Below are 8,982 nucleotides of genomic sequence, written 5' to 3' on the forward strand. Positions count from 1 at the left end.
TTCCATTCTTCGGGTTCGGGTACACGAATCATGAAGAGAGTTGTGTTAACATTGAGGGGCGTGCGTCATCAAAAAACTTGTACCGGTGGTGGCGTATTTCGCTTCTAATGCAATAGATTCTGTTATGCGGCACAACTGTATTATTGAGATCATCAATCGAGTTTTTTCCCTTTCATCTTCTCTATTTGTTATTGAAATCGATAGATATTTTACCAACAATTTAGAAGCGAAGTAGTACAATTAATTTACTGTTGATTCTTGTATTATTTATATTAATATTTGGTTCGGGATCATCATATGAAATTCATCCGTATAATTCGAATCAGAAGAACCCTAATTCATGAGGACTATTAATTTCGTCGTCAGATTATGATTGATATCTCCTCAGCAAAGCGGATGAAACTTATAAAGGAAGTCTGATCGTAATTTTATGCAATTACTATTATTAGTGGCTCTTGTGATTAAGATCAAGATGGGTCTTGGTTTCTCAAAGAATATTGATGTCCTTGTGATTGTCCGACATGGAATTAAAGGAAGGTTAATCCTTTATCTTCTAAGACTTGCCGACTAGTGGCCTTATTATTTAATTCCTAGCAAAAGGATTTTTAATGGGTAAATGTCAGAGCTTGAGTACAATTAATGTTCAAGAATCAAAATCCTTTTATAATGTAAAGATGGAGTACCAAAGTGGTATTATGGTGGCGAGGAGTTGATTTAAGTCAACTGAGATAAAGCACAACAGATATTGTTAGGAAATAAAGGGTGTAATAGTGTTTGATTAATGCGGAATAAGTCAATGAAAAATAAGGACGAGAAAAGCAATAAAGAAGATAAACAAAGAACACAAGGATTTACGTGGTTCGGTCAAATTAGACCTACATCCACGTGTGAGGGATTCGAGAGCTTCTTCACTATAATGGAAAAAAAACAAGTGAATAATACAAGGAGTCCTAAATCTAATGGATCAAAAGGTATGATCTAATTGATTAACTATAAGGTCCTTTAATAACACAAGGAAATCCTAATAAAAAACCCTAAATTGTTCTCCAAGTTCAAATAGCCGTCATAGAAAAGATATAATTTTAGGAAATATTCCATAATTTACCCCACAAGAACCGAATTGACGAGCTATAGCTCGACAGCTAGCTCAAGCCTGCCGCAAGTCTTCATAGGGACGAGCTATAGCTTACTCGCATAGAGCTATAGCTCGCAACCTCGTCGCAACTTTCCAGCTTCATCAGGTTTTCGTAAAACAGTCATAACTTTCTCGTTTCTTATTGGAATTAGGCATATGACCTATCGTTGGAAAGCTCTTGAAACAAGCTATCACCTCCAACTTGAATCACCTCAAAATAATTTATAGTTTGATAGATAAATGCATTAAAAGTCATCCCTACAAGATTTCGAGTCACAATTTAACAAATCTCCACCTTGACTTGAAATCGACTAAAAAACAAGGTAACTCTACCTTGAACAAAAAAAACCAAGAATTAATGCTCATAAGAAAATGAAGAATCTCCACCTTAAACAAAATTTCATAAGCCTACTCTCATTAGGCTATCAACAAACGGACATCTTCCATAACTTGTGAACCGGTGCGTCTTCGAACACAAAATTACGTACACAAAACCATCACATGGCCTAGATTGAGAGTATAATGTCCCGACGCCAAGCATGCTTATCAAAATTGACCAAACTCTTTTCAAACACTTCTTCATCTCAAAACCAAACTAAAACTTAAGCAATTCTAGAAAAATAAAATTACATCAAAAATTTCTAAATTGCAATTATACTTAATAAATCATAAAAGTACCAAAATTGAGATAAGAAATAGCATAACTAGATCAAAATCTAATGCATAACCAAGATTGCTACTTTATAAAGAACGAAAATCAAAAAGTAATCTATCATAGAATCCATAACCAAAAAAATTCACACGGTTTCTCGTTTCACCAAGAGATCTTAAAGGGGCACTTATCATGAAGAGATCGTAGAAACCGCAGCCCCGAAGCTCAAACCCTAAAGTGCATAATCATCATCATCGTTGGTGTCAGCAATATTTGTAGATTTGTCCTCATTGGACTTCTCCTCATTCTTTTTCTTCAATTTCCAACACTCGGCTTTGATATGACCCTTCACATGACAATAGTTACAAACTTTTCCTTTACCAAATTTCTTATTACCACCATGAGCAACCAAAGCATTATTTTGAGTTGGATTATTAGATTTATTAACCAACTTATTGTCAATTAAATCTCTATGGGTTAAGGCATCCTTAACATCCTCCAAACTCAAATCATCTTCACCATACAATAAAGTATCTCGAAAGTGCTTATAAGGAGGCGGTAAAGAACACAACAACCTAATAGCCATATCTTCATCATCGATCTCAACATTGATGTTTGAAAATCCATAATAATAGAGAAGAATTCATCTAAATAAGACTTAAGCGGTTTACCTTCTTCTAGACGAAGATCATGAAGTCTAGATTGAGTAGTAGACAGTTGGTCACGCTCTTTGTCATATAAAGTGACTCCAACTTTAACCACAAACCCGCAGCAGTTGTCTCCTTGGCAACCTCTCTCAAAACATCATTAGAGAGACATAATTGAATTGTCAAAAGAGCCTTCAAATCGATCTCCTCCTACTTATCCATTGTCATGCATGAAGGGTTTTTGGATACACCTTCAAGAGCCTTGTGATAGCCACTTTGAACCAAGATGGCTTTCTTATTCAATTGCCATAGGCCAAAATTCACTTACTTGTCGAATTTCTTAATGTCAAATTTCATTGGCATAATTTAATTAACACCTAAAACCTAAAACCTAAGATCTTAATATCTGGCTCTAAATACCAATTTGTTAGAAAATAAAGGGTGTAATTGTGTTTGATTAATGTGCAACAAGTCAATGAAAAATAAGAACGAGAAAAGCAATAAAGAAGATAAACAAAGAACACAAGGATTTACGTGGTTCGGTCAAATTAAACCTACATCCACGGGTGGAAACGAGAGAATAATACAAAGAGTCCTAAATCTAATGGCTTAAAAGGTATGATCTAATTGATCAACTACAGGGTCCGTTTATAACACAAGGAAACCCGAATAAAAAACCCTAAATTGTTCCCCAAGTATGCTCAAATAGCTGTCATAGAAAAGATATAATTTTAGGAAATATTCCATAATTTATCCCACAAGAACCGAATTGCCAAGCTATAGCTTGACAGCTAGCTCAAGCCTTCCGCAAGTCTTCATAGGGACGAGCTATAGCTCACTCGCATAGAGCTATAGCCTATAGCTCGTAACCTCGTCACAACTTTCCAACTTCGTCAGGTTTTCGTAAAACGTTCATAAATTTCTTGTTTCTAATCGAAATTGGGCATATGACCTATCATTGGAAAAATCATGAAAGAAGCTATCACCTCCAACTTGAATCACCTCAAAATCAATTATAGTGTGAGAGATATTTGCATTCAAAGTCATCCCTACTAGATTTCGAGTCACAATTTAACAAATATAGTGGTCGGCCATGGCAGCATTATTCAGGTTCGCTGATGGAGAGTGCCAAGTATGGACGAGTATGTGGCAGCAAGATTGAACCGTATAGCTGTACAAGCGTTGTACAACAATGAAAGTCACAACTCGTAGGGGTCGATCATGCTCGATACCAGGGAAGTTCCTTCTCGTATATTAGTTTTTATCAATTTCTAACTTTACATAATATGGTGTATGTTTATTATTATGTGCCCCTGTTATCTATGCATAATTTTATTATTTTTATTATGAGCTATTACAATGCAATGTGGGGGTGAGATAAGTTAGATATTGAGACTAACTAGTATGTTAGTTTTACTCTTGTTCATGAGTGGTTATGAAAAGGAAGGTTTTCGTAAGAAACTTTTATCTATGTCTATTTACTTGTTGACTTGTTGTTTTGAAAGTAATTTTTATCTCTGCTAAAGTATGGTTTGTCCAATGATAATTTTTATTGATTTTCATGGACTTTAAATGTGTTTTGTCCTAGTAGATTAGGGATGTCATGCGTTCTATCTTATGATAGTGTTTTGTTGACCTTATTCCTAATCATGGACATTGTTTTGTTGAGCACAGAGTATGTGATAAGCTTGTAAGTGTCATTTTTTAGTTTAAAAAGGGATGTCGAATTATTGAAGTTAATTCTTGTGATCTTAGCTTTGCTCACGAACTTGAAATGTGTATACATGCTAGAGGTGTTTTTTTTTCCTTTCTAGTTGATGGTCTAGATGAGACCGGGTTTGATCTCCGTGCTTGTTAGCAAAAGTAAAGTGTTTGGCTTGGTAGAGTTAGAATGATCGTGCAAGTTTAAAGCGTAAGTGCCCCACATGCGGTAATAATGGAAATTAAGATTCCATATGTCTTTAATATCTATGAATATCTTCTAAATATTTGTATTATTGGGGTTGAAGATATGTTTAAGTTGCTTAGTTCACCCCATAATTGGATGTTACTCCCTATTTTTGTTACTTGATTCATGATTATTTTCATGTGGTATGTGTGGTGTGGGGGTTTCCAATAATGACGAATTGATTTCTATATGTGTTTCACATAAAGCATGAAGGCTTGTGGGACTATGGGTGATGTGTATGTTGAATATTTGCTACGTTTATCATGTATGACCTTGATATGATGAATCCTGTGAAATGTCTCAAGTATATGCTTTCTTATGAAATGACATGTTAGTCTTGCTCGTTAATAGAATTTATTCTTTCTTCCTAAGCTTTCTTCTGACTATTAAAGTTGATGAGTACGTGCATCATCTAAGCTGCATTTGATTAAAACTTGAACTAATTGTGTACCGTCTTGGTTTTACTTTCTTGATTGAAAGGTGTAGTTGGACTGTTTGTGGTATGTATTCAAGTAGTGGTGAATAAAAAATCCTGAACCAAATGAATAGACCTTGATTAACTAGTTGTGGAATGAAACATGTTCATATAATTTTTTGCGCTCCTTTTGAGCCTTACATGCTTGAGATTAGTATGTCTTGCCTGCTTTAATATATCCATCAGTTGTAAGTATCTTTTAAGGTGAGTTGAAAGGTAGTTGATTGGAAATAGGCTGAAGGTAAGATATTATGATATCGGGATTTAGTCTGTAAGTGTAGACACCTGATTGTGTCTCCCCAAAAACCAAACCCAGTGATGAGTACCTTTCACGTCTTTGATTATCGAGTTAGGTGAAGAGTTGAAGAGTCTCGTGAATTTCCTTTAGCCTTGACCATTTCTAACCTTTCCTTATATGTTTTAATCCAAAATCATTTATTTCGTGTCCTTAAATCCAAAATCATTTATTTCACGTCTTTAAACCCAAAATCATTCATTTCTTGTCTTTGAAAATCATTCATTTCGTGTCCTCTTTATAAAACGTCCAAACCTGTTAATTTTGGTCCATAATCCTGGTCCAATTATTGTGTAGTTGGATGGGGTTGAAAAGAGCTTTCCAACGATATATTATAAGCCCAAATCCGAGTTATAACGAAGAAGTTATGGCCAAAATACTAAACCGAGTCCAAACTGAGCCTTACCCAATGACTATGTGGAGGGTCCATTAACCTTAACCTCATTCCTGAACCAATTAGTATTTATTATGAGCTTTTAGAATCCACTAGAAGGTTGTTTTCAATCCTAAATCCCTTAGGATTTATTATTAGCTTCTAGAATCATCTAGAAGGATCAAATTTGTCCTGTTTTTGAAAAGATAAAGATTTAAGAATTTTACATCGGATAAAACATTTGTTTTTCAATGATTTTGATTATGATAAAATTAGAATACGTACGGATATTCGATTTACCCAATTTGATTGGAAGTCGGATTCCGTACGGATTCTATCTTCTAAAAATATCGCTGAGTGATAGAAATATCGCGTTGCGATAAGCCTATCGCGCTGCGATAGAAATATTGGGTCGCAATAGTGCCTGTTTGACTCCGAGTCGGATTCTGACTCTTTTCTAATCTTCGACCCTCTTTTTTCTTTATAAATAGAGGTCATTTTCATCCATTTTCAATCATCAATAAGCTTGATCAACAATCATCATCTAATCCCCTCTCTAAGCTAAAAGCTTTTCTCTCTATCTCTCTCTTTCTTTCTTAGCCTAGCCTAAACACATCCCAACACCTTCTTGATATCATACACCATACTTCCTTCACGAGCTTCAAATACTCCTAGCCAAACTCGTAATTGCCTTCGACCTCGACATGAAAGGTTGATAGTTCTGAGGGTTTGGTCCCAAATCTATATTTCAATTCATATTTGATTTATTTGGTTTATTTGATTTAATCTTTCTTGAAGTTACTAACATGTGTATTGTTTTGATAGAAAGAGATACGGGGCATCAAAGTAAGTAATTCGATTACTTATTTATTCCTTTGATATAGAAGTCATGCTTAGAATATTATTTTAATTCCTAGAATCATGTTAGGATGTCTTTATTGATTCCTAGCATCATGTTAGGATGTCTTTATTGATTCCTAGTATCATGTTAGGATGTCTTTATTGATTCCTACCATCATGTTAGGATGTTTCTTATGATTTCTAGTATCATGTTAGGATGTTGATTTTTGATTCCTAGTATCATGTTTAGGGTGTTAATTAATATTTCTAGTATCATGTTTAGGCTAAAGCTTTAATCTTTACTATTTAGTGACATGCTAGAATTTGTTATTAATATGTTTAGTATCATCCCTAGGATCTTGCTAATTATACTATTGATGAGATTATGTTTACATTGATTATGATGATGATTGTTGTGTCAATTATGTTGCTTGATTATTCATTATTCATTGTTATTGCTTGATCACGCCCTTTCTACAGGTTTAAGGGAATTTGTACTTGAAATCACGTTAATAAGATAATTAATAATTTGTTTTTTAGGCTTAATATGATATTAATTCAAGTGATCGCCAATAATAGATTTATTTGTGCATTAATAATCAATCAACGTAGATTAAATATGCTTAGGATTAATTTAATGAATGTAGGTTGATCGAAAAGCGCACATGAATATCATAAGAATTAAGTAGAGGCCGATTTAGGGTGGGTTCAATCTCTTTTAGGTTGGATTCGTTCCATCATTCCCGAATATCTAGTCATGGTTCCGGAACACTATGGAGTTAGTGATCTCTGTGATCGTGAATGGGGTATAACCTTCATATCCGTGAACGGTTTACAAGTTTATAAAACTTGTTGGCGACTCTTTTATCTTTAGCTTCTTTCCCTTTAGACGCCACCATGCTTAAATGCATGATCACAGTGGGGCTCAAAGTTGATGTTTGAAAAATTCCTTACAGGGTAAGTTTGGTGTTAATCCACATTTGTTTCTCACCTATTTTGTTTTAAGCTTGTCTGTTTTGCAGTAAGGTTGCTTAAGCTACCCTATCATAATAGATTTCAAATAAAAAAGGTATGTATTTAAAATGCATACACAGGTGACAACTTAGAAGATGGGGTATTTCTCTCATGTTGTTTTATCCTTTGTGATATGTATGGTGAGTGGGGGTTACATGTAAGTACCCAGACTTTGTTTTATCAAGTTAGTCTTGGTATGTGTGTTGAACCTCTTGATGCATGTGTGAAGTTATTATGGTTTGCATTGATAGTGTTCATATGCTAGAATGATCACATGTTGTTAACTTTACATGCGTGTTGTTTATTGAGATAGAGATGTATGTAAGTCTCAAAGATAAGAAACAAGTACGAGATATTGAGATAAGCTGCATGGTTCTGGTTAGTAAACCAATGAATCTTTAAAGGTACGCATTAATCTCATTTTTGTAATGTAGGGAAAGTGTTTTGGTAAACTATGTTTATCATGTTTAAGCCATAGTTAATTTTGTGTTTTAGCCTTTGATGTTTGATTCAAATGTGCTAATATTTTGCAAGTTAAATGAGTTAACAAATTATTCTTGACATGAAATTGTTTTGTTGGGAAATTCATCGTTTATTTTGTTTGTCAAGAGAGAATTACTCAACTATTGTTTGAGCTTTGAGTAATGCAGGGATAAAGGTTAAGTGAGAAAGATTCTCAAGTACCTGTTCCAGTAGGATCTAAGGATAATGATTGAATGAACACTGATGATTAGTTGAACCTCTTTAGTGTATGGTTTTTACATGATGAAGGGTGGTGCTCTGTTTCGAGTGAGTTGCAAAATAAATTGTTGTACACTATCCATTAGGAAGCAAGGTTCATTAGATTGGATGACGTGTGTCAAGAAGATGATTTTTGCAAAATTTATCTCTGGAAGTTTGTCCATTGTGGGGGTAAGTTGATCCTCATGTTTTCTACATTAATTTTCACAAGTGTCTATGTATGTTGTCAGGAACTACAGATGTAGTGATAGAGTTAGATAGATCTTGTGGAGGTGATACTCATGTTAGAGTATGTGAAAGCAAAGAAGAATCAAGCAGGTCCTTATCCAAGGATGAAGCACAGGTAAGTGCTTGATTGTCTAAGGGAATGTTTTTAAGATTATGTGTGGTTAATTTATTCCAGTGACAAAGTTTTAAATGATCAGTCTATGTTCTAAAGTTATCTGGCTTGATAACCCTCTAATTTATATGGTTATGAGATGCTTTAGTAGACTTGTTGCTTGATGTTAACGGGTCGAGCTTTAAATGCTCTTAATATGTCCATAACCTAGGTTGGGTGGTCAATTGAGACAGCTTACATGGACACACCAAAGTGCTTTAATTTTTTTGAACTTTTGTTCTGAATGAGTCCGGAGCCTTGTTTTGGTTGACTCATTGTTGGATTTATACTATTTGTGTATGTTGAATCTTTAACTCTTTTTGAGTGGTTTGTTGACCAGGTAGATTCAATTAGGTTGAGCGCGGCTCTTAATGTCATTTGTCTAGTTATTCTTTGAGCAGGAATTGATAATGGTTCTTAAGTGGATTTAAGACCATTAGCCCAGTGGCTCTTAGAGTAGGATTGATAATGACACTGAAGGTG

The sequence above is a fragment of the Chenopodium quinoa genome, unplaced genomic scaffold (genome assembly GCF_001683475.1).
Source record: "Chenopodium quinoa cultivar QQ74 unplaced genomic scaffold, ASM168347v1, whole genome shotgun sequence".
Taxonomy (NCBI): Eukaryota; Viridiplantae; Streptophyta; class Magnoliopsida; order Caryophyllales; family Amaranthaceae; genus Chenopodium; species Chenopodium quinoa.